Source organism: Triturus cristatus, chromosome 7 (genome assembly GCF_964204655.1).
Source record: "Triturus cristatus chromosome 7, aTriCri1.1, whole genome shotgun sequence".
NCBI lineage: Eukaryota > Metazoa > Chordata > Amphibia > Caudata > Salamandridae > Triturus > Triturus cristatus.
In genome coordinates, this window is record NC_140590.1 from 396,767,606 (window position 1) to 396,794,209 (window position 26,604).

The following is a 26,604-nucleotide window of genomic DNA, read 5'->3' on the forward strand; positions in this document are numbered from 1 at the left end:
GGCGTGATCTGATATGTGACTAGGTAAGATAGTAATCTGCTCGATATTCCTTTGCGACAGACTATCTACAAATAGATAGTCTATCCTCGAAGAGTGACCCAGTTTCTTATTCTGAAACGTGTACCCCCTACGTGGACCCTCCTTAACCCTCCACGAATCAACTAGTTGGAGATCGTGGATTAAATTCAAAAGTGCCCGACGAACATTAGGGGCTCCTACGTAGTGGCCTAAATTAGATCTATCTATTTTAGGATTTAACAGCACATTAAAATCCCCTCCTAAAATAAAAGGTGGTTTCTCCAGCATCAAGATTGATTGAAATTTAAGCAAATAGGAGGGATCGTCCACATTCGGACCGTAGAAAGAGACACAAGTTGTCTCTACATTATTGAGAAGTATTTTAGCAACAATCCACCTACCCGAGGAGTCGCATTGAACTCTCCCCATTGTATATAATGTACCTTGCTTTATTAGAATCGCAACTCCTCTTATGTGAGACAACTGATGGGAAGCGCTGAAGCACTTTATCCAACTGATTTTTGAAAATATATAATAACTTTCCTCCAGGGACAGATGAGTCTCCTGTAGTAGGAAAACCTGAGCGCGGGATAATTCCAGATACTTAAGAATCAATCTCTGTCTCCTAGGGCAGCGCATACCGTTTACGTTCCAGGATAAAAACATGGACCCTCCTCTCTCTAACCCCGTATCCCCCGCCATCTACCACTAACAGACACAAAGAAACTCTCAGCTAAGACAGCACTTTTATCAAATATCGGTAGGATGAGTTTTTTTTTATATTTTTGCCCATATGCTCCCCACCCCAGTGCCCCACCCAACCTCCCACCCTTAAAACCCAGTGCCCAAAAAAAAAAAACCTAACCCCCTAACCCATGAGAATCCCTCCTTACCAATAGGCGCTGCCTTTTCGGCTCCCCCTCCCGGTATATGCCGGGCTTATTAGGAATTCCCTAAAAAAACCTTTTTTTCCTCATCTCCCCTTGTTTTTTAGCTCTAATCCAAAAACTGCTCTTACTCCTACCTCTTCTAAAAATAGATGTTACTACTGTCGCTTATCTCTCTGATCTCCCTTTATCTTAACTACCAAAGAGTCTGCCTCTTCTAATGACTTGATCTGATACATGTGGTTATTCCACATAACCCGGAGTTGCGCTGGGAACTTAAATTTTGCAGTGGCCCCTAGAGCATTAAGCACCTCCAAGCTCTTTCCCAGTTCCCATTGCCTGACTGCCGTGATATGGGAAACATCAGATCTTATTTGGAAAGAAAACGAATTGAAGGTTTTAGATGTTATCGATTTCTCTTTCAGGGCTTGTGCCAAAATCCTTTCCTTAACTGTAAATGTTAAAAAATTGATCAGGATTTTCCTCGGCTTTTGATGCGCAAGATTTCTCCGGAAGGGGTCCCGATGAACCCTTTGTATCTCTATGTTCAAGTCAATTTCATCTGCACCTTGCAACACCGTCTCCCTCAGAAGCCTGATCACAAACCCTTTTAGGTCTGAACCCTGTTGTGCTTCAGGTACATTTAACAGTCTTAAGTTGTTTCGTCTTGAATAGTTCTCAAGCCGCTCAATGACCTCCCTCATCTCCATATTCTCCTTGGACAATCTCTCTACATCACCTTCCACCATAGAGATTGAACTCTTCATCTTTGGTAACTCATTTTCTATAGAGTCTGTTCTGAGTGTAACTGCATCTATCCTTGCTGAGAGTGCCTCACATGAGGCCTGTATTGCTGCCTGATTGGCTTTTGAAATAGAAAACCTATTAGCCAACACCGCTTGATTACTCTCAGAGATGGTAAATCTGGAATTGATGTCATCCTTCAGTGTAAGGAGAATATCCGCTAAAGAGGAAAAGGAGGAAGAGGGGAGAGTCGACTGATGATCTGAAGATGTATTAGCACAGACAATACGAGTGTTCGATGTATCAGGAGTATCTGAGGCTGAAATAATAACTGGGGCCGGGGCAGTGACACTGGTAGCTGCACACATGGAAGTCGTGGTGATGGAGACAGTGTCGATAACCCCCCTGACACAGGGTCTGTCCCTCTCTGGAACTGATTCACTAAGACCCTCTTCAGCAAGCGCAGCGAAGGAGTTTGATAATCTTATCTCCGGATGTATCCTCACCATCTGCTCCTGAGAGGAATCTATAGCTGCTGGAGAGACTCCGTCATTAAGAGCCTCTGTAGGGGTGGTAGTAGCTGTGCTGGAGGCCATGACTTTGTAATAGGTCTTAAGAGATGGTGTCACTCTGATTTTTGAATAGGAGATTTCTTGGATTTTCCTGTTCTACGCACACTAGTCACGCTGGCCTGATTCTTCTTTAGGGAGGCTCTGGGGCTATCTAATGGCTCCTCTAATGTATGGTCCTTTTTGCTCCCAGGCCTTATTTCTAAAATCGGGGGAGAGGTCCTCAGCGGGTATTTAGAGGTTTTTGATTGAGGGTCCAGGACCAACCTAGCACACAAGGCGTACCTGTTCCGGGGGCATTTACTATTGAACTAGCAACAATAGTGCAATCCGCGGAATAAGAATGTTTGGATCCAATGGCTGGTTGAGCCGAGCCATCGGTGTAAATAATACAGTTGTACTCATAAAAAGGAAGCAACGACAATGGAGGAGGATGAACATGTTCATACTGTAAGAACTCCTGTGTCTGGAGAGCAGGATCAATGATAAACGTGACATCAGCCGATGTCAAAGAAGTAGCCCATTGCATCCAATGGGGATGTAATGCCTTAGAGTTTGTTACACTTGCCTTAGTCACTGATTCTTAAACAGGGATAGGCAAAACCATTTGAATGCGTTCTCCCTGCGCCAGCGAGCATTCTTTCAGAATCACCATTTGGATCGCAGTAAAAAAAAAAATCAACATTAGAGAAGCGCATTTTCTGCTGCTGTGTACAAATGTGATTTGTATGCAATAGGTACTGTGTCACCCTCGTTGAATGTTAAGTAAGTGAAACCTACCGTTCCCCGTACAATACGTATGACCAAGTTCGTAGAATTATCACGCGTCAACAAGAAGTTAGTCTCAAGCAGGTCAGACTGCAAAGATCATAGAACAGAGGTATGTTCCAGTAACCAGCTGGCAGAAGTAAACTGTATATTGTATCAACGCATAAAGCGGTTTGATACGCTGGGCATGATCTGGAACGTTTGGCCTCCCAAAATGTGAAACTCCCAGCAAAGACTGAAGTTTCTTCAGTGTAGATAGAGGCAGCAATTGTTCACATTTCTCCAGAAAGTGGGGGGCTAACCCCCTACCTTCATTATTAAGCTTGTAGCCCAAGAAGAGCACCGCTACACAAGCAATGTGTGATTTTGCAAAATTAAATTTGTATCCATTGTCGGCAAACAATAGTATCATTCGGTTGATTCGGACTAGATGCAGCATCAGGTCGTCGTCTGTCAGGTAAATATCATCAACGTACGAGAACGCATCAGGGTCTGTGCTGTGCAACAAAGACACAACACATGCAGCAAACATCCTGGGCTATTTTTATACACCATAGGCAAACAAGTAAATATTTTCTGATTCCTGACGGCGGTAAATGCTGTCAAGTCATGGTTCTCAGGAACTAATTTCAGACTATAGAAACCATTTGATATATCTAGTGTTGTCTCATATTTTTTATGCACAATGCTGTTCACTAGCGCAGAGCTGTGTGTGTTCTGTACAGCAAACGTCCGACGATGACTATTCAAATTTCAATAATATAATACAATGCGATACGAACCGTCCGGTTTCGATAACGGAAAAAGAAAATTATTCATCGGTGATACACAGGATTCAATTATACCCTGATATTCCAATTGAGTAAGAATGTCACAAACAGGAGCTTTAGCCTCCCGTCTGATTGGATACTGCGGTTGTAGCTGCAGCATAGACTGTAATGGATTATCATGTGCCGGTAAAACTCTATACCAGCCCACCTGATTACGGTACACTGCTGGGGCAAGGGCCAAAGCCCACTCTGCTGCGTAAGCCTTTGCATGTTCCTCAGGGACGTATGGTGAATAACTCAGAAGTATCACATCCTCCCCTCTAGAAGCAGCCAAAGCAAATGGTGGAGGCCAATTCGCTCCGCCAACAAAATGTCATAAAAAGAAATTATATTTTCCCGGAAAACCACTGTAATTGTACGCTGTGTGTAGGAAGCTGGCTCTGTATATACTATACAACATGAGGTATAGTGTGCACAGAGTCCAGTGGAACCCCAAAGGTAGGCAGAGGTAAAGTTAGATAGCACCTCACTCTCTATTTGTGGTAGTGTGGTCGAGCAGTAAGGCAGTATCAGAGGACAGTCTTAATAATTTCTTGTACGCACTCAGTCAGCAAATGAATTCACAGACTCAAAGACTGAACATCAGACCAATTGTTTTTGTATGAAAATATTCTTTTAGTTATTTTATTTTCTAGAACCAAGCAAGCATGGCACAGGTAAGCAATAAATACTTTACAGTAGTAATGCAGTTTGTAAACAGTTTGAATTGAAATTGTAAATTAACTTTCTTTTGACTTACAGTATTGTGTCTGAGAAATGCAATGCTTTGTAAATACAGTACATATACTTTGGATAGGATTTTCAGTAAGGTTACAGATAAGTTACTTCTGAGATAACTTTTCTTACAAAGAGTAATATACCTGGATACTACTCTGGGACATTTCCTGTAGACAGGTAATTGAAATCGTTTTTGTTAGTTAGCACAATTTTAAAGAATTTCTTTAAGTTTTCAAACTCCACACTTAAAAACTTTTCCAAGAAAAACAGTCAATGTTATCCTATGTAGGAAAATAGTGATATAGGTTTTAAGGTAAATATTTGGTAGTGGGAGTTGAGGTTCTGGGGGTAGACTCAGGGGTCCCCCAGGGTAAGAGATGCTCTCTTGTTACACCCTCAGCGGCACTAGGGTGGCCGGCTGCCGAGAGCTGAGGCCCAAAGTTATCCAAAGGGGGATAAGGGGCCTCCGGTTGGTGGCTGCTGACGAGCAGGCCACTTGGTTGTGTTAGCCAAGCTTTTGGTGCTAGACTCAGGGCAAAGGGGGATCCGGTTTAGCACACAAAAAGCACCTGCAGCAGCGTAGGGCGGATAAGAGCAGGGTGCTGTTTTGGCGTTGGTTGCCCTGTTGTTTTCAATGGGGATTTTTGGTTTTGGTTTTCAGCTACAGTCACGGTCCAGGAAGACTTCTGGGAGGAACCAACAGCTGGGCAGGTTAGTTGGAGGGCTCGGGGACGTAGGTGCACCTCGGGTTCTTTTCTCCAGGGCGTAAGGCAGCTGGATGCAGACATGTATTTTGAGGTCGGATTTCACCTTACCGGGCCACACGCAGTTGGGGGGTCTCCGTGCAGATGCTGCAGGTGTCATCGGGGAGTCCTGGAGGGGTCAACCCATGGTGGACTTGGACTCTGGAGCGCTGGGGGACCTTGCTTGGACCAGTTGGCCACTAGAACTCGGGCCCTAGGCGACGGCTGCAGTGGTGGTTCCAGGCGTCGGGTTTCTTTTCCCTCCGCAGGCTCGGAGTCTTTCTTGGGAGTTTTTTTTAGCAGAGCTGCTGTTCACAGGAGATCTGGTCTTTGTTGAAGGCAGTCAGTCCTCCCAGGGGTTCTGGAGGTTGCTGGCTGCAGGACAAGACTGTTTTTTGGTGCAGGATCTCTGGAAACTCCAGACAGGCCGGTAGGGCTGGGGCCAAGTCAGTTGTTCCCTGCAGTCTCCTCTGCTGGGTGTCTTCTTTCATCCTTTTTCTTCTTAGGTTGCGAGAATCTGCCTTTTTGGTCCAGGGCTGCCCCCTAAATACTGTATTATGGAGCGTTTTAGGGGTCTTGAGGTCAGTAGCCAATAGTTACTGAACTTAGGGTGACCACACCCTTGGTGTGCTCACCCCACGTGGAGGAGTGAGCAAAATCCCTAATCCTGATTGGGGAGTGCCTGCCATCTGCAAGATGGCGGGCACTGAAAAGTGAGCTTCACCATGCCTCCCCCACCTGAGAGGTACTGAAGAGTGGGCTTCACCTCGCCTCCCAACCTGAGGGGTGGAGTTGGCAGAGGTGGGCACACCTTCTGGGCTGGCTAATTTTTCCCACCTGTCTTCCCGCTGAAAATGAGGGGAGACAGGGAGGGGGCCTGCTCCTGATAGCAGGAGAGGCTGGGGTTCGCATTACTACCAAGGCTGCAAGGCCTTTGAAGGTCCCCTGCCACAGAAGGCTCTTCCTGACCTGGGGGAGGTGTGAACACTTCTGCCCAGGAAAGGCTTTGTTTCTGGGCTCAGGGAGCAAAGGCTCCGACCCCATTTCTCCAGAAACATATCTCGTGGAGGCAGGCTGGTGTGTACCAGTCAGGGAACCCACCAGAGGCTGGTCGCTTTTCAGTAGGCATCTCTAAGAGCTTACCCACAAAGGTTACCCACAGCTTGAGCAACCCCACCATGGCCAATAGGATCAGGGAGCCTAACTTGCTATTTGGCAGGTGGCTGGGCCACCATGCCGAGCACAGGGCTGCCATGAAGGCTACCACCCAGCAGAAGTACTAACAGCTGTCAGTGCCCAGAACCACACTTTTAGCTCATCCCTGGCAGGTGAAGGCGCTAACTTACAGGTTTCTTTGGGTTCTGGGGGTTTATCTGCTGTTTTAGGGTAACTCCACTTGGTAGTAAACATCCTTCTTCCACCCTCTGTCCTGCCAGCTGAGGAGCCTCCAACCAGGCTGGGCAGTTGCTTGACTAGTCAGGTCTTTATGTTGGCTAGGGAGGACTTCACCAGTGCCAATTTTGGAGTTCTGCCTTACTGGGATAGAATCTCCCTGGCCCACTGGAACTGTGGCTAACAGTTGTCCGCCTTTCCTACACTGTCTATTCTTTTTCTTTTGGGGCTTATCTGCAGCAACTGCAGGTTGAGCCCCCCAGGTTTCTTGGGTGAGGTCTGGCACTGGACTAGTTCCTCTCTTTGTCTCAGACCAAACTCTGGGTGGTCATTCCCAAGGAGACAATCAAGGCGGAGGTCTTTACTGACTACCACCTTTCTCCATCTAAGGGACCCAGAGATTTCTAGCTGCACTACAGCCATAGGCCGAACAGTGACACCCCCTAGGATAGCCCTTACTCTTTTTGTTTCCCCTGGAACATACTGGTTTGAGAGAACCAACCTGTCATGCACAACAGTGTGACTGCACGGGTATCTCTCAGGGCAGTGGCTAGAATTCCATTCACCAGTAGGTGGTGGAAGTGTCTACTCCCATCTGGAATCTGCAACTCACCTTTTGGGCCCACTTTCCATCTGAGGAATCACCCTCCCAAGCTACACTGGCGCTACACTAGGGCTTTGTTTTTAGGACAGCTAGTGTCCTTGGTATGGCGTCCTGTCTTTTGACAGTTGTGACACCATAACTTGTTGGGATCCCAACTCTTACCTTGGTACCCAGTTTTGGTTTGTGGGGTGTCTTTGGGCCCACCCTCCTGGATAGGGTTTTGGGGGGCTACCAGGGACTCCTTACTTTTGTCTTTAAGGGGCTTGCTGTCTTTCCTCTGGGGAGGCTTTGTAACCCCTTTCTTTTGGTCAACCGCAGTGGACGTCCTAGTTACCCTTGTCTTGACCCAATGGTCCGCCTTCTTTCCCAATTCTTGGGGAGAAATTGGACCTAGGTCTACCAGACACTGAGGCAACTTTTCATCAATACAAATATTTAATATGTGTTCCTTCATGAACAAATTATAAAGACCATCATAATCCTGCCATTTGCTTCCAGTCAACCAGCAATCTAGTGTCTTAACTGAGTAGTCTACAAATTAAACCCAGGACTGACTCTGGGTTCTCTGAGCCCCCCTGAATCTAATTATATACACCTCAGTTTTGAGTCCAAATCCCTCCATCAGAGTTCTCTTCATTAGTTCATTTGACCCAGCATCTGCTCAACTAAGGGTCAGAAGTCTGGTCTCTGCACTTACCAGAGAACACTTCCCAAAGGAGTGCCCCCCAGTGTGTTTTCTGCACCCTTCTGGCTTCACAGGCACTCTCAAAGGCTGTGAACAACTTGGTGATATCATAACCCTCTTTAAATTTAGGGGCAATCCCTTTGTGGATTTTGGGATCATAGGATCCTTCCTTTTCTATATTTTGTAAACTGCTGCCACCATTGATGGGTCCCATGCCCATCTCTGCTCTTTCTTTTTCTAGAGCCAGGAGTCTGGTCACTAGGTCTAATATTTTGGTCAACCTGGTGTTTTGAATGTGGCTTCTCACCAATAAGCCACACCCAATCCCTGCACTCCCACCTGGTAGGCAAATATACCACTGCACCTTTGAATAATATACACATTTGAGCATGTCTTACCACCCCTGGCACAGCAAGACTTCAACAGAAAACAAACAGCACCTTTTGAAAAGGGGTGTTATTTAACAAAATGCAAAGACTCTGTCACTTTTAGAATAAGGCTTGGGGATTATTACATAATACTCTCTAAACAAAGGCTATCTCAGATACCAAATGCATAAGATTCAAATATATGTAGCAAACTTATTATCTAAAGGCATGAATCAATAACTGAGCAAACTATAATACTGATTAATAAACAAGCAATTACTGATATAAGATAAGATACACTGGACGTCCTGCAAGAGATCAGAAAGATATATATATATATGCACAGTAGAGGATTACTCTGGATGTGCACCTCCCACACCACAAAGAAAACACCTCAAATGATCGAAGCCACTGGCCACACATCACAATGGAAATAACCACACAACTAAATACATCACTTGGTGCATACACTGCCCACTTCTGACCGGGGGAATCACAGCCGGGGATCAGAGCTCAGCAAGCCAGGGTTCAATCCTGCTCACTCAGAATCCAAACTCCCGGTTTCTCAGCCTGCAACCCTCAGCTTTAAACACACTAGAAGATTCGTGAAAGACCTCCTCCCACTACCAGAGGAATTTTATCAGAACTGGCCAAGTTCCAAGCAAGCATCCTCATGGCAGTAAGGAGCTCTCAAGTCTCTTCCTCCATTCGCACTTCTTCCAGCCTCTGTCTTGACGAAGCTCTCACAAGGCCTTCCAGAGTACACTAAACAAAAACAATTGCTCAGGAAAACAGCAAGACCTTGAATGTGAATAACCCAAACAACTTGCAAGCACTGCTGTGCACGCAGAAGTAAGGCAGAGTCAGGCATGAGGCCATGTCAAAGGCAATAGTCAGCACCTATAATTTTCATCCACACAACTTACAAGCACCACTATGCACACAGAAAAGTTTGAAGCAAGGTAAAGTCAGAAAGCAGGATGACATGAGGCCATGTCAAAGAAAGACAGCAAGATTACAGGATGCAAGTATATGCAGGACTCTCCTACATTAAGGCTAGGGTAAAAGAGTGGCTCTTTCACTACATTCCACCCCATGACCTTCGACTATCACCATTCACATATATCAAAAACGGAACCTCTTAACTAAAGACACCACCACTAGTGAAAGCAGAAAAACTGCATTCCTTAATTGGAAACACAACTATAAGTGAAAAACCTCATTTCATAACTGAAAGTCACAAATGTAAAAATGCATGTGATAAGCGTTACTGGAAAGCAAGTTGTAACTGAAAACATAGCCATGATTGAAGAACTGCATTTCAGAACTGACGAAACACAACTAAAACTGAAAGAACTGCATTTCAGAACACAAATGTGAGTAAAGAACTACATTTCCTAAATATATGTTGAGACAGCAACTTATGTGCTGAACAGAAAGCACAGAAATAGCTCATGCATACCTGGATACATGTTTGATGGATACACAAAATAAATAAATCAAGCTTTGGAACTCAATCTCCTAATGTCTCTAATGGTTAATATTAGAACTTCTACTGCTGGAGCAGCCAAACTGATATATATATTTTGCTAAAAGCAACAGCCACTGTTTTTTTGTTTCACTCTCTACCTCAGATAATATCTGCTCAAATTGCAGCACAACGTCTCAGTTGTTCACCTTCTTGTTTGTTTTCACCAACAGTTCTTTGTGTGAAAGACATACAGCTCTCATTCATTATCTTTTCATCTCATGTCAATAAAACAATTTCAACTGCAGCATATTCTGCAGCTCACTATTCACTTGAAAACAAAGCAGTCAGTGTGAAAGACACACAACCTTCCTGCTTGTCGCGTCATCTCCATCTCCAACACATCAGCTCAAAGGAGGACCCCATCCGGTCCCTTCAGCAAAGGAGGACCCCATCCGGTCTGTTCAGCAAAGAAGGACCCCATCCGGTCCGGTCAGCCACAGGACGTCAGCCTCCACTGTCCGGTGATCACTCCAAGCTTGGGGGGCAGGGGGGGAGGGTAAGAGGGGGAAGGGGGTCCCACTCACACGGGGACTGGGCATCACACACTCCAACATGTCGCAGTATTATGACCTGAAAAAGAAACAAGCATCACTCTTCTTGCAAAGAATATTTTCCAAAAGCATTCCCATCTGCATAGCTCTCCGCTGGCTCTGGGGAATTATCTGAGAATTCTACCCACGCTTTAGCCTCTGAATCCTTGGTATTAGAATGAAACTCTCTTTTTCCCTGCACAACAAGAAGGGCTGGGGCAGTCTCCTTCTTGACTATTTTTTCACTCACTGCTGAATACATGCTCCCTTTATCAATTGGCAGCAGCCCAAGGCACTCCATCTGCTCTGGTAATTTTCCTTTAGCCCTTCACCTTTTGTGGGACTTGTCTGGCTTGTGCATTCTAACACACAAGAATCACAAATCTGAGAAAACCTAGGGGATATACATCCCTTCATTGTCTGCCCACCTGTTTGTATGATCTTTATCTCCTAGATGTTCGTATTTAGATATGCACACCAAATCTGAATCGTGTCTCCAAGATTTTAGCCTTGTCATCTGTAAAGAAATTAAATGCTCTGTCATGCACAGTAACTGTAGCTGCGCTTTGCAGTACAATCTGGGGAATCCTATTTCTTAATCTCCACTTCTGGACTTTTATTAGGACCTGAGAAATCACATTGCATTTTTTCCTTTCCCTGTTCATTATAAAAACTATAAAGAACACGCTACACATTCCTGAATTGACTACATTTTAGTTTCTAAAATAACATTCCTCCCTGTAACGCAAAATTTATTATTTACCAACATGTCTAAGTTATACCTACGAACAGCGATCGTTAATTCGAAAATAAAAAAAACTGGTCTGTTCATTTTCCTCACGTTTTCTAAACTCACATTTTTTCACATCTGACTCATCCTAGCTGGTCAAAACAAATGGCTTGAGTACATGTTTAATTCTCTGTTAAAAAAATAAAGACTAACTTGTTTTCAAATTGCTTTAAAAATACATCTAATGTTCAAATCTGTTACAAGGATGGCAAAAAGACACCTTTTAACTCCTATTCTCTGTACCTCTTTCCTACTTCATTTTTTCAAACTATCAGAAGCTGCTCTCTGTGTGTCTTTCAATCCCCCTTAAGCGCTGCACCTCCTCTGTAAGGCTTCCGCAGAACTTTCTGGGCCCCTTGCCAAAAATAACAAGCAGAGCCTTCTTCCTCTGCTGCCTCTAGCCCCCACCTTATCTCCTCCAAGGCCGAAGTGGCATGCATCCTGCCAACTTTCGTCTGCTCTGCGACTCTCTTCATGGGAGGGGGGGGAACCTGCGCCTTTGCAAGCCTCCCAAACATCTATCTCAAAGAAGCTGTCTCTGTCTACTGGGACGAGGAGCTGGGATGACCCCTCCCGTAGGAATTCCTCCTCAGTCTTCACAGAAAGCCTGACCTCTTCTCAGCGCTGATGGATGATCTCACTGCAAACCTCCCAAACATCTAGCTTAAAGACGCAAGCACTTCACCATCCCTGACTGTGTATTTCATTTCTCCTCCTGCACCAAATATTTGCGTGCCATCCACACCCAGGACACATTTTATGTCTGAGATGGAAAACAGCCTCACATTTTTTTTTTCAACCCTTTCACCTCTTGTCAGAACAAAACAGAATTCACAAGCTAAACATTTTATTCAACACTAATACACCATTGTCTCCCTTTCTTCTGTTCTTATCTGAAAGCTATACACTGCCCTCTATCAGACTATGAGTCTGTATTTCACTTGTCCTAGTGCACATTTAAATGCATGTCAGTGCAGCACAAATTCACACTGGCCTGAACAGTAGGGGTGGGCGGAATATGCGAAATTCACTTTTGCAAATTATCGTGAAAATGTTAAAAATCTCCGCAAAAACGCGGAAATATCGCGAAGATGCGGACGTTTTTTTCCCGCCCATTCGCGGTATTTTCTGCGTGGTTGCGGCTCGCCAACTTACCCATGCGGTTGCTCGCGGGCGCGGCCATCTTGTTTTCACTTGTCTCGCGGTGCATGATCGCGAGAAGAAAGACGTGATCGCGCGACGCATGACGTTACTGCGGGCACGAACTGTCGCGAGACAGCGCAAATGGCTACCAACAATCCAACATCTCGTGGAGAACGCGACCGGATCGGGAATACTTGTCGGCGGGGAAAACTTGTCGGCGAACGCGGGGATTCAGGTAAGGCGATCGCGCGCACGTGAGAATGTATTATTTTACAGCGCAAGCAAGAAACAAATTATCGCTAAGCTGCGGAATGCGGAAATTTTGACATTTACGTGCTTTCCGCGGAACGCGAAAATGCCAAATTATCGCAATTTCCGCAAACGGAACGGAATTTTGGCCCAGGCCTACTGAACAGTCACAGAACTGCCTTTGATTTAAATGCACATTTCTATCCTGACATTTCTCTCATGTTGAAACACTTCTTATGTTAAAATAATGTATACATTCTAATACTTCTAATCAAACCATATTTTTACATTTGTTACATTTTACAAATTAAGAACAACCAGGACAACAAGAAACTCATTCCAGGCATTTTCAGAAAAGGACCAAATTCATTAGTTTGCCTGGGAAAGCAATTGCAAACGCTCCTTTTATTTTATCATGTTCTCAAAGAAACCAAACAATTTCAAGCGCTTTTTCCAAAGACATCAAACAAAGAACATCCCTCATTTCAGGGTTCCAGTCAATTCCAACCTTTAAACGCACTGTTCTCCTATTAACCCTTCCTCTGCTTTACCTATACTTATTTCGCATGATACAAACAATATCCTCTTTCTGCCACAGTCTGGTAGATTTCCCACTTATCTTTGCATTAATTTATTCTGACAGGTTAACATTGCAGAGGTATTTTTGGCTCCACAAACTGTGTCTCTCATGTCTCAAATTCACACTGCAACTGAACATACTTTGTATACATTTCTTAATAAACACTTGAAAGGGATCCAGCCCTTTCTGCCTAACGTAGCAAATTATTTATAAGCACTTTTTACAAAACACACCTAAACACACACACACACACCAATTCTAACTCAGCACAATTAGCTCACTTCATGAGCCAGCACATCATATGGGCTACCCCCATGCAAATAAATCAATTGATATCTAAGAGTCTGCTTTCAATTTCTAAAATACATATTTTTTCCCCTTAAATCAACGTTCACATCCTGCAACCGACTACGCCAAAAATGTTTTGAATGTGGCTTATCACCAATAAGCCACACCCAATCCCTGCACTCCCACCTGGGAGACAAATATACCACTGCACCTTTGAATAAAATACACATTTGAGCATGTCTTACCACCCCTGGCACAGCAAGACTTCAACACAAAACAAACAGCACCTTTTGAAAAGGGGTTTTATTTAACAAAATGCAAAGACTCTGTCACTTTTAGAATAAGGCTTGGGGTTTATTACATAATACTCTCTAAACAAAGGCTATCTCAGATACCAAATGCATAAGATTCAAATATATGTAGCAAAATTATTATCTAAAGGCATGAATCAATAACTGAGCAAACTATAATACTGATTAATAAACAAGCAATTACTGATATGAGATAAGATACACTGGACGTCCTGCAAGAGATCAGAAAGATATATATATATATATATATATATATATACACAGTAGAGGATTACTCTGGATGTGTACCTCCCACACCACAAAGAAAACACCTCAAATGATCAAAGCCACTGGCCACACATCACAATGGAAATAACCACACAACTAAATACATCACCTGGTGCATACACTGCCCACTTCTGACTGGGGGAATCACAGCCGGGGATCAGAGCTCAGCAAGCCAGGGTTCAATCCGAGATAGACACGTCTGCCCTCACCCGGAATCCAAACTCCCAGTTTCTCAGCCTGCAACCCTCAGCTTTAAACACACTAGACGATTCGTGAAAGACCTACTCCCACCACCAGAGGAATTTTACCAGATCTGGCCAAGTTCCAAGCAAGTATCCTCATGGCAGTAAGGAGCTCTCAAGTCTCTTCCTCCATTCGCACTTCTTCCAGCCTCTGTCTTGACGAAGCTCTCACAAAGCCTTCCAGAGTACACTAAACAAAAACAATCGCTCAGGAAAACAGCAAGACCTTGAATGTGAATAACCCAAACAACTTGCAAGCACTGCTGTGCATGCAGAAGCAAGGCAGAGTCAGACATGAGGCCCTGTCAAAGGCAATAGTCAGCACCTATAATTCTCATCCACACAACTTACAAGCACCACTATGCACACAGAAAAGTTTGAAGCAAGGTAAAGTCAGAAAGCAGGATGACATGAAGCCATGTCAAAGAAAGACAGCAAGATTACAGGATGGAAGAGAAGCAAGTATATGCAGGACCATCCTACATTAAGGCTAGGGTAAACTAACACACTAAAGTCAGTTAAAATGGTGGTGGTCGGAGGTCAACATAGGGTGCCAGATTACAAGAGTGGCTCTTTCACTACACCTGGCTAGCAGGATGTCTTCATTGAGGCTGTCCTTAGGGGTACCTGATCCACCTGTATGGGATCTAGGTACTGAGAGGTTGATTCTTGGAGTCAGGGGCACTTTGGCACCTTTTCTCCCCTTGAAGTGAAGGGGGTTGATCTACCTGGTCACCCCCTTCCTCTTCTTCCTCATCTGAATGGTGTTCACCATTTTCAGATGGGTGGTCCTTAGCATACCCCGCCAGGAGCTTTTGTTTGTGGGATGGGACCCCATAGTTATATTTTTAATTTTGCATAGGGACCTTACCTCCTTGAAAGACAAATGAAGGTAAGGGGTGAGGTCAAGCTCCTCAACCAGGTCCTCTATGGCATTGTGGCTATTTTCACTAACAGCTGGGTTCTTGTTTTGAGACATTGTTAAAAAAGATGTCTAACCCCTGTATCCCTAGCTGAAGTAACTTTTTATTTTTCTAAAATTCTAAACGGACTTAACCATGGCCCTAACAAGACTTTTAGTAATTTTGCAAAAATACCAATTTAAAAAAAATCTGAATTCTAAAGAAAGTTTAAGAGTTCTGTTGTGTGATCAGGTGGTAACCAAGTTAGTCCAACAAGTGCAAAGTTGCATATCCAACCGCTGATCCACCAGTGTAGGAAGCTGGCTCTGTATATACTATACCAAAGTGAGGTATAGTGTGTGCAGAGTCCAGTGCAACCCCAAAGATAGGCAGAGGTAAAGTTAGATAGCACCTCACTCTCTATTTGTAGTAGTTTGGTCAAGCAGTAAGGCAGTATCAGAGGACAGTGTTAAGTATTTTTTGTACACTGACTGAACTTCAGACCAATTGTTTTTGTATGAAAATGTTCTTTTAGTTATTTTATTTTCTAGAACCAAGCAAGCCTGGCACAGGTAAGCAATACATACTTTACAGTAGTAATGCAGTTTGTAAACAGTTTGAATTGCAATTGTAAATGCAATTTCTTTTGACTTACAGTATTGTTTCTGAGAAATGCAATGCTTTGTAAATACAGTACATTTACTTTGTATAGGATTTTCAGTAAGATTACAGGTAAGTTACTTTTGAGATTACTTTCTTACACAGAGTATTACTCCTGGATACTACTCTGGGACATTTCCTGTAGACAGGTAAGCAAAATCGTTTTTGTTTGTTCGTACAATTTTAAAGAATTTCTTTAGGTATTCAAATTCCACACTTAGAAACTTTTCCAAGAAAAACAGTCAATGTTATCCTATGGAGGAAAATAGTGTTATCGGTTTGAAGGTAAATATTTGGTAGTGTGAGTTGAGGTTCTGGGGGTAGACTCACGGGTCCCCCAGGGACAAGGTTGCAATCTTGTTACACCCTCAGCGGCACTAGGGCGGCCGGGTGCAGAGTGCAAAGGCCACTTGGTTGTGGTAGCCAAGCTTCTGTTACTAGTCTCAGGGCAATGGGGGATCTGGTTTAGAACACAAAGTGCACCCGCAGCGGCGCAGGGGCGGCACAGGTGCGGATGGGTGCAGGGTGCTGTTTTGGCATCGTTGCCCTGTTGCTTTCAATGGGGATTTTTGGTTTTGGTTTTCAGCTGCAGGCTCCGTCCAGGAAGAATTCCTGGATCAACCAACAGCTGGGCAGGTAAGTTGGAGGGCTCGGGAACATAGGTGCACCTTGGGTACTTTTCTCTAGGACGCTGGACGGCGGGATGCGGAAGTGTCTTTTGAGGTCAGATTTCACCTTACCGGGCCACACGCGGTTGGGGGGTCTCCGTGCAGATGCTGCAGGTGACATCAGGGAGTCCTGGAGGGGTCAACCCTCTGGAGCTCTGAGAGACATCACTGGGACCGGTGGGCCACTCGAACTCGGGCCGTACGTGACGGGTGCAGTGGTGGTTCCAGGCATCCGGTTTCTTTTTCCTCAGCAGGTTCGGAGTCTTTCTTGGGAGTTTCTTTTGAACAGAGATGCTGGGGCCAAGTCAGCTGTTCTCTACAGTCTCCGCTGCTGGGCGTCTTCTTTCATCCTTTTTCTTCTTAGGTTGCGGGAATCTGACTTCTTGGTTCAGGGCTGCCCCCTAAATACTGTATTTAGGGGGCGTTTTAGGGGTCTCAAGGTAAGTAGCTAATGTCTTCTTAACTTAGGGTGACTACACCCTTGGTGTGCTCACCCCACATGGGAGAGTGAGCACAATCCCTAATCCCTAATTGGGGAGTGCATGCCATCTGCAAGATGGTGGGCACTGAAGAGTGGGCGTCACCTCACCTCCCCCACCTGAGGGGTGGAGTTGGCAGAGGTGGGCACACCTTCTGTGCTGGCAAATTTTTCCTGCCTGTCTTCCTGCCAAAAAGGAGGGGAAGACAGGAAGGGAGCCTACTCCTGATAGCAAGATAGGCAGGGCATCACATTACAAAGGCTGCAAGGCCTTTGAAGCTCCCCACCCACAGATGGCTCTTCCTGACCTGGGGGAGGTGTGAACACCTCCGCCTAGGAAATACTTTGTTTCCTGGGCTCAGGGAGTGAAGGCTCCCACCCCAGGGGTCCAGAAACATGTCTTGTGGTGGCAGGCTGGTGTGTACCAGTCAGGGAACCCACCAGAGGCTGGTAGTTTTGCAGGGGACATCTCTAAGATGGCCTCTGAGTGCATTTTTCATTAAATCCCACACTGGCATCAGTGTGGGTTTAATGTTCTGAGAAGTTTGATGCCAAAATTCTCAGTTTTCAGTGCAGCCATTATGGTGCTGTGGTGTTCGTAATGACAAGCTGCCAGCACCATATACTCTTAATGGCAGCACTGCACTTACAATGTCTAAGAATGGAATTAGACAATGTAGGGGTACAGGGCTCATGCACCTGTAGCCTCACCACAGGTATAGTGCACCCAGCTAGAGAGGTAACTGATCTATGCCAGGGCAGTGGGTTGTAGGCATGGCACACAGGGATGTGTGCCTGTCACGATTCACTCCCTGTGCTCTCGTGCCCACCATTAGGGGGCTGAATTGTGGGGCTTTCCAGTGTTCTAATATGCTTCCAGATACTCCCCTGTATGTATATCCTGACTTCCAGGCATTTGGACATCATTGAGGAATTGACATCCATTACCAGTCCATGCCGGGTTTTGTGAAAGCCAGCCTGCTGATTCGTGACGCCAGCCTGCTCATGTTTGGAACTCCACTACCTAGAATTCCCTGCTCACTGCTTTGTCTCCACCCCTACAGGCCATGGATGGGTGGAGGAATTCAGCACACCTGTGGCTGGCTGCTGCTAGCCTGCTCACACCTGCTGCATGTGATTACTGTGAGCTCTTTTAAGTCCCAGCTCCCTTCCGGCCAAGGTTGGTCATTGTAGCTGTATACCGGTAAGATCAATGATTTTTTACAGTGTTTCCTGAGCCTTTGATATCCTTGTTTCCAGTGATTCCTGAGATTTAGTTATTCCTTGTTCCTGAGCTCCTGCTGTTTTCCTTATTCCTGAATTAGCACTAACTGCCGTGCTACCTTCATTTCTGAGCCTGAGCATTCCTTGCTCCTGAACTGCAGCAGTTTCCCTCCTCCTGAACTAGCACAGCCTGCAGTGCAATCTTGACTCCTGAGCCAAAGCATTCCTTGTTCCTGACCTGCAGCAGTTTCCCTTCTCCTGAATTAGCACTGCCCGCAGTGCTACCTTGTTTTCTGAGTTCCTGAGCTATAGCTATTCCTTGTACCTGAATTAGCACTGCCTGCAGTGCTCTTGTTTCCTGAGTTTCTGAGCTTTAGTAATTCTTTGTTCCTCGGCTTCAGCTATTTCTGGTTCCTGATTTGCACTGCCTGGTTGCAGTCCTCTCGACTCCTTGTTTCCCGAGCTGTAGCTATTTCCTGGTTCCTTGAACTAGCACTGCCTGCAGTGCTACCTTGAATCCTGAAGTCTTATTAATTTCCTATTCCTGAACCAGCACTGTCTGCTGTGTTACCTTGACTCCTGAACTTTAGCTCAATTCTTGTTCCTGCCCCAGCACTGCCTTCTATGCTGCTTTGTTTTCTTGATTCCTTAACCTGCACTATTCTAGTATACCCTTGTAGCCTCCCCTTCTGTATATCCCTTTCCAGTCCCTGCCTTTCTTCCCATTTCCTTGGTTCCAGTTCTAGTTTTCTGTCTTTCTATTCTGCTGTCTTGCTTCTGTTGCCTTGTACGTTTGTTGCCTGCTTTCTGTCAAGTGTGCCCTGTAATATCCTTCCTTTCCTGTTAAGCACTCCTCCTTGCTAGCTCCTTGTCTATTTGTGCTTGTGTTTAGTTCTACCCCCTTGCTGTTACTGCCTTGCGTGTTCCTGTTTGATCACCAGGATTCGCGGGCACAGCTGACTATCTAGGTGGTGTTTCTTGTTCACTGTAAGTATTGTCTTTTAGGTTACATTTATAAAATCACCATAGGTATCAGCTACACAGACCCTGCCTTTGCATGCATATCCTACATGTGGGTATTTGCAGTCAGTATCTGTAACAGCATTTGTGGGTGAGAAACGTACTGAGCTTCTGTCTTAACGTGTGGAGCTCCTGAGTGCTTTACCCCACACTCCGCTTTATTGTTAATGTTGTTTCATATATATGTCTTGCACATTCCTCCTGGGTGTAGTTATTCTGAATGCTAAATTGCCTCATAAGTGCCCTTCCTTTCTGAGTCTTACCCATCTTGTTCACTTGTACAGGCTTCCCCTTTGGATCCCTTTTTCTCCTCTAACTCCCTGTATGATCCTGGGCAGCGCTGTACTCCTCTTTCTGTGTACGTTTTCTACCCAGTTCCCAGTCCTTGCCCAAGTCCCTGACTGTGTTCCCCACATAGTCCCGGACAGTCCCTGACCGTGCCATGTCGACCTTTCACTTTGTTCTGCACCACGACACGCAGCCTGCAAAGGCAGTGTGTGTGTGTAAAGGTACAGGGCCTTTAAGGGTGGCACAATAAATGCTACAGCCCTTAGAGGTCTTCCCTGGCCACAGTGCCCTCGGTACATGTGGTACCATTTACCAGGGGCTCACCTGTGGCCAGAGATGCCAATTGGGTTTGGGTTAGTTTTGGGGAAAGAAGACAGGCCCTGGAAACCTGATTGGCGGGGACCCAGGGCACATCAAGTCAAAGTACATCAATATTCCGGCAAAAAGTGGGGGGGTTACTGCAACAGAAACCCAGCTTCTCACACTGTATAGCACCCTCAATTTTGAGTACTATTTCATACAGTCTATCCGGGGAGCAACTCGAGCATCTGCCGTTTCTACTCTAATGAATGTACCAGTTGCTCTCGCCTCCACACAGGGATGCAGTGCCTCCTGCAGTATGGCAACCTCCGCTGCGCTGTCGAGCAGAGTCACTGCCCAGCAGCCGTCTAGGAGTAGCATCCTCACCGTCTGAGGGATATTTCGCTGTTAAAGCAGCAACTTTTTTCTTTTGCTACGGGGGTCCAAAACGAGGCAGTCCCTCTTGTTTGGCCTTCACGTCAAACTGGCGAGGTTTATCCCATTCCTGTTGTGTGGTCGCAACTTTGCCACGATCCTGACTCCCCCCACCAGCGACTCCAGAGTCCGATCAGTCCTGTAAAGAACGAGGAGAGCACTGATCAGGGACTTGAAATCGTTCAGGAGTCTTAAGTTTTGTGCGCTCGCGCAACTCATAAGTACGCTCAGAAATTTCGGGTGTCGTGAACCCACACGCAAACCCTGCTTCTGTTGTTGTTGCCCCTGTTTTTTGTTTTTCCAGGAAAGAAAAGGAACCAATCCTTTTCAGGTTGGGCTTTTTGTTGAGATTGATTCTGAGTTTGTGATTGAGTAAAAGGCTTAATTCCCAGACTATTGCGCCTTAAGGTTTTATAAGCTTTAGCAATAATCTTCAGCAATTCGCGTTATCTGCATCTGCAACAGCCTCCAAGCGTTGCGCCACCTGCAAGCTTACTGCATCACCCATAACATTATCAAGGATCACATCGCAAACAATATCGAACACTCCCACCAGTCTCATTCCAAACTCCAGGGCAGGTTTGGCCCCATGTTCATCTTAAACACATTTAATCACGGAAGGGAGAACGGTCATTGAGAGGGTGCCGAAACACATTGAATATACCGCGGAAAACACTCTACCCGAAGTGTTACAATCAGCTAACTTGAAAACAAGGCCTTTAGATAAACTCATCGTCACGATCCTGTGTTTCACCACAGGTGCGGTATTTGGAAAAACAGCTTCTTGTTGGCCAAAGTTTCAGCAAGCCAATAAGGCAGCTCGTCCTTATTTTGGGGACGCTTGCCCATCACTGAATAAATCATGACAGGACTGATAGTTACACCACCGGGATGTATATAATATGGTTAGCTCTGCGACTGGAACACTAAGATAATTTGGATGTGGGTATACCCAGCCAAAATGGGCCAAGTGGCCCCATCAATTGACAAGGGGCCTAAACGAACCTCAGTTACAGGTTGAGAAGGGCGCCATTAAACCATATAGTATGTTGCGAAGCCATTAGAGGAACTTCAAGAGATATATGAGGTCGATAATCCTGTGGAACCGCGGTGGCAGTTTATTCATGAAACAAATTATCTGTTCCATCGACTGCCGGGAAGGTGAACCAAGAATAAAATAACTCTAAGCGGTGTGCTGCATCCACCTCAACAACAAAGATAAGTGCAACACCAGCATTGGGAACTCCATATTGAGTCAAATAACCTGTGCCTGGAGCAGGGTTAGGAGGAGTTATGACAACTGCCAGAATCAATAGAAGAGAATGACAACCTATGCATGGCAGTGCAATAATGGGTAAAGAGAAAGAGAAAGACCTTTTAAAATTCAAGCTTGAAAAACCTATAAAATATCACAATATAAGAGGCTACACCATCACAAATGCTTCCGGAAACAGAAGTGAGGGGATTGTGGACAAGCACAAGCACTACTCAGGCGTCTCGCAGATAAGTACCAGACCAAACGTTGGAGGCAACATCTTGCGGGGATTCTGCATATGTACAGAACTATGTGCAGGAAAACAGGACCTTGTTGTGTAGGGGCTACGCCTTCCTACTGATCCAGCGGTAATTAAATGGTAATTTCTCAATGCAAAACCTCATTTACCTCTAATTTACTGCTGTAAAGGTACTGGACCCTTGCCACTGTATTACCTTCAGGAGACTTTACATAAACATGAAAAATCAAAAATGCAATTAATATTTAAGCCAATAAAGAGAGTTGTGAGTATTTTTACAGGGTTTTATTTTCTAGTTAAAAGTTAAAGTTCTCTGACCCTTTATTCATTAGTCAAATTTCAATCAGGTCACAGAATTGAAAATAGGAAAAATAGAATTAACGCAAACATATTGTAGGTTGCATACAGGAGGAAAAAAACAATAATTCTATGTTAGTCAGAACTCTTTAAAGAGTTTCAGGAAAAATATAATTCAAGAGTGAGTTTACAAGGCTAATCAATAATTAATAATTGGCAAAAATCTCCCAGAAACAGAAATAAATGCATAAGACAAATAAATCTTTTCAAAGCTAGTTAATTAGTCAAAGTATAAACTTAGAGTTTTAGCATTTAAATCTAAACCTTTTCTAGCTGCACTCTGCCCTGGTCTGTTCATCTGCATCTTTGTGCTTCACAGAGAGAGACAGACCACCCTTCACAAGACCACAGAGGAATGTGAGCTGCCTTGCCAAAAATATGACATGCAAGGACTCTCTGAAAAAATATGAGCAAAGGCCCCCACCTTCCTCTATCTCTCCCCGGACGCAATCTCCTCCCAGGCTTTACCCATGACGTTCACGTGCCTAACCCATATGATGTCTGGCCTCATCTGCTGCCTCTCCTCTCCTCCTCCTATCTCTTCTAGTCCCAAAAAGCTCACACGCCCCTTAAAGCTTTTAAAGCTTCTAAAGCTAACACACCTCCAAAGAGGTAATTATTTATACGCTACTTCTTGGCTGACTACACTAATAATGTTGCAGTTTCCTTAGAAAGTTGCACTGTGATTGGTTAACATAGATGACATGAGGGTCTCACCATCCTGCTCTCATTGCAAAACCAGTTTTAACAAAGGAAGCGTTAATGCTTGATATAATCATATATTTCACAATCAATAATTATACAAATATTCAATATTAAGGCAGTAAAATGTGTCAGTCCATTTCTTCCTTCCTTTCCTATCGCTCGCAGGAAGGATACTTTCAACAAACACTGGTAAATTGGCACAATAACAAAAATGTACAGTTCACTGTGGCCTTGACCCCTTTGTCCTCACTTGAGGCACTTGGCAGAATGTAGCTGGTTCTGTGCATGCGTTTCTCATTCAGCACAATTCTCTGCCATGCTGGATTCCCAGGCAGCCAATTTTATGGTAGGCCAAAGACAAAACATGAATTTTCAAATTATGAAATAAAATCCATTATGTATACCTTTCCCCATACTATCACCCTGTATTATTTATTATCTAGCAAAAGCTATCAATTAAAATCAGCTATTCTATTATTTGTGCACAACATGCAAAAATGTGCATTGTACAACACAGCATAAAACATGCACCAGTGCAAATTTTCAAAGCGCAAACAGTTAATACATTAACATGCTCTAATGTTTTAGATAGCTTTTCATGCAAAATGCTTCTGCCCCACTTGTAGTGTTGGTGCATTAATTAATACACATTATAAAAAGACGTGTTATGAACTGAATATGTATTGTCTAAATATGCAACAAAGCCAAAGTCTCTTGTAGATTATAGGGGAAAGGAGCTGGGAGGAAAGAACACATTTCATTTTATCTTCAAAACTAAAAACGAAAACTGCAATCACGTGTTTCTCTACACTGAAAAAACACGTTAATTCAGCTCAAGCATTTCAGACTGTAAGCATTTTTACCAGGCCTCATTTTTGTTGTCTTTCCCTTTGCAAGCACCAAAAGTGCCCCTTTTAAAAAGCATTTGACTAGGCCTCATTTCATTTTTCATGTGCCATGTGTTTTACTTGCACCAAACTCTGAGTGCCAATTTAAATGCAGTCTGTTTGAAACACAAAACAGAGCAATGCTTAATCTTGAGAAATCTAGCTCTATCAGTTCACCCTTTGATGATAACAAATCATGATACCTCAAATGATTTGAAATCATCACACTTATTTTTTTTTCACAAGTGACATTTATATTGCAAAAGCTGAGCATATAATAATTTTACCTCTATATCTAAGGCAAACACAAGTTTTTGTCTGTAATCAGATCATATATAGCCAAGCTCAAAGTTTAGTGCAGAGTTCTGTAAGTATCTTCTTGGAACTGTTAGTCTTCTCTAAAATAAGTAACTGAAATAATAAAAGAAATTCAACAGGACAGTTTCAGCATTTAGTTGCTCTTTGTCATCAGCTTGCCATCAGTATGGCTCATACAGTGTGGCATTCTGTACTTTTTCCATGCAAATTTGACCACTTAGGTGCTGAGAAACTCTGAGAGCACCGTCAATTCTTTGCACTTTTTCAACCCAAGCCTTTCACTTTTATTTTCACTTTGATCAGATTTAGATGTTTCAGCACAGCATCTCTTAGCTCAAAGTTGTTGCACCATCCATTATGCAGATCTTGTGTAGCAGCTGCAATCTGGTGAGAAACTGCACTCCCTATATCAACCAGACCTACACAGCAATGGCTAGTGTTTTCATCAGTGTTTTTCACAAGTGCATTTGCTTGTAAATACTCAAGCCACTTTGGTGATGCTGAAACACAGTCTTTTGTAAAGTGTAACTCTGTGCTGTCTTTTTGTTGCTTTATTATGCTTGAACCTTCAAATCGTTGTCCAATCTGTGGTTCTACACACATCATCTTTGAGACCTCATTATGATCTGATTTCAGAGAAACTGGCAATCTATACCTGGGCATCAGTTTTTGCAATAACACATTTGCTACTATGCAGTTGTCACTTTTCTCAAAAACAGTTCTGATACAACCCTGTTGTTCTGCTTCTGAAACAATTTCTTAAACCTCTATTAATTCACCTGTGAAGATTCCATTGAATGAATATGCTAACAGAACACAATTTTGTGCAACTGAATTAGCATTTCTCTCTCCCATGACAACAGTGACTCCAATTTGAGCAGGTATACTGCATGTTATGGTAAGGGCAATCAATTTCGAATTTTGGGCTGAAGTAACAACTGAAAACCATGAAGCTTTGACAACATAATGTATAAGGAGCACAACATGTGCTGCTCTTAATGTGTCAGTTTCAAATATGGGCCAACTACAAAATGGACATCGTTGAGCTGAATCAGACGTTTATCCTTAAAGTCTGATCTTGGATTTATGCATATTTTCATGACATCTAGACACTCATATTCAGTTTCACCAGACGCATTAGGCAAGGTTGCGTCCTTCCCCCCTCCTATTCTCATTGTACATAAATGGGGGGATAGAATATTACAACAAACGGACGCTGACGCTCCAAGAGTTGGTTCCTGCACAACCCCTGTGCTCCTATATGGTGAAGATACGGTACTGATTTCCAGATCTACAGCAACTGATCAACACATTTGTTGCTTATTAAGAGCAAAAAGATCTGAAACTTAATTTGATTAAAACCTTTTCAATGATCTGTGGGAAGGGGAAAGTTGGGAAAAAGACCCATCATGGGAGGGAGCATAAACGTGAGGAAGTACGTAGCTTCTCTTGCCTGGGCATACTCTTTTCACATCTCGGTTCCAGGGAGACGCATTTAAGATTGGCGAAATTAAAATCTGTATGATCAATAGAGGCCTTGTTTAGATCTGCCAAAAAGATATGCAATAAACCAGTTAGAGAACTGGAGCAGCAATACAAGAATAAATGTACCTTTACTGCTACATACGGTGCTACACGGCAGAGAACTCGATACTGCAGAACCGGAAAAATTATTTCCTATGCTGACTCTTGGTAGTCCATCGCTCTGTATCATCGTAAATCATTGCTAGAGAACTAGATATTCCCTATCTTGAAGATGTAATTCACCTAAGTATGTTCACTAGTTGGTATAATATGTGTAATAAGGTAGGAACCAGATTTACAAAGGATATCATCGAAAACTGTCTTACACTTGAGCATTTTGATAAGATTCCCTGGTTGACTTAGGTGAACAGGCTACTTAAAGAAGTTGATGATGACATCACGATTGATACCCCAGCAAGCATTTTACGGTTTAGTAAAAAAGAGCTGAAAATATTAAGAAGGGCCGAAAGGGAGAATAGAGAAAGTAAAAAAACGACTATATCCACATACATGACAGGCCCAATCCAACATGGAATACGGGTACCTACTAACAGTAACAAACACACAGGAAAGATTAGAAGACTTCGGTTAGGAATCCTTCACCACTCAATAGCATTCCCGAAGATGGAGACATGGTCAAAAAACGTACCTAAATACCCGTGTGATGGAAAGCCACCTAATCAACAAACATTTTATGTTTAGTGGGTTTTTGAAAAGATATTAGAAAGGGCTTGTTGCGTTCCCTCTTTTTCCAGAGAAACTTCTCTTTTATCAGGATGCTTTTAACTTTTTATGTAACTTAAAGACCTATGTGATTTGTTGTGCTGCCTCTACTTATATCACACGTGCAATGGAAAGAAGGAAATCCCTAACATTTCTAGAATAGCATGTTATATGAAAGTGACTTACGCAGTAAGGATAGATACGGTTTTTAATATGTTACATCTATATTTTTGTGGATTTTTATTCTTAATGCCTTTAGCCTGTATTCGTATAACATGTTTTATTAGTCCACATTTACATTATCAATTATGAACTGGTTGGGACACAACATTGTAAAACTTGAAA

The 26,604-nt window shown here is 43.8% G+C and overlaps 1 protein-coding gene across 1 annotated transcript in view; it reads left to right on the top strand.

Moving 5' to 3' along the window:
* LOC146809777 (endonuclease domain-containing 1 protein-like) overlaps nucleotides 1–26,604 on the top strand; it is a 309,446-nt gene that overhangs the window by 275,897 nt on the left and 6,945 nt on the right. The window lies entirely within an intron of this gene.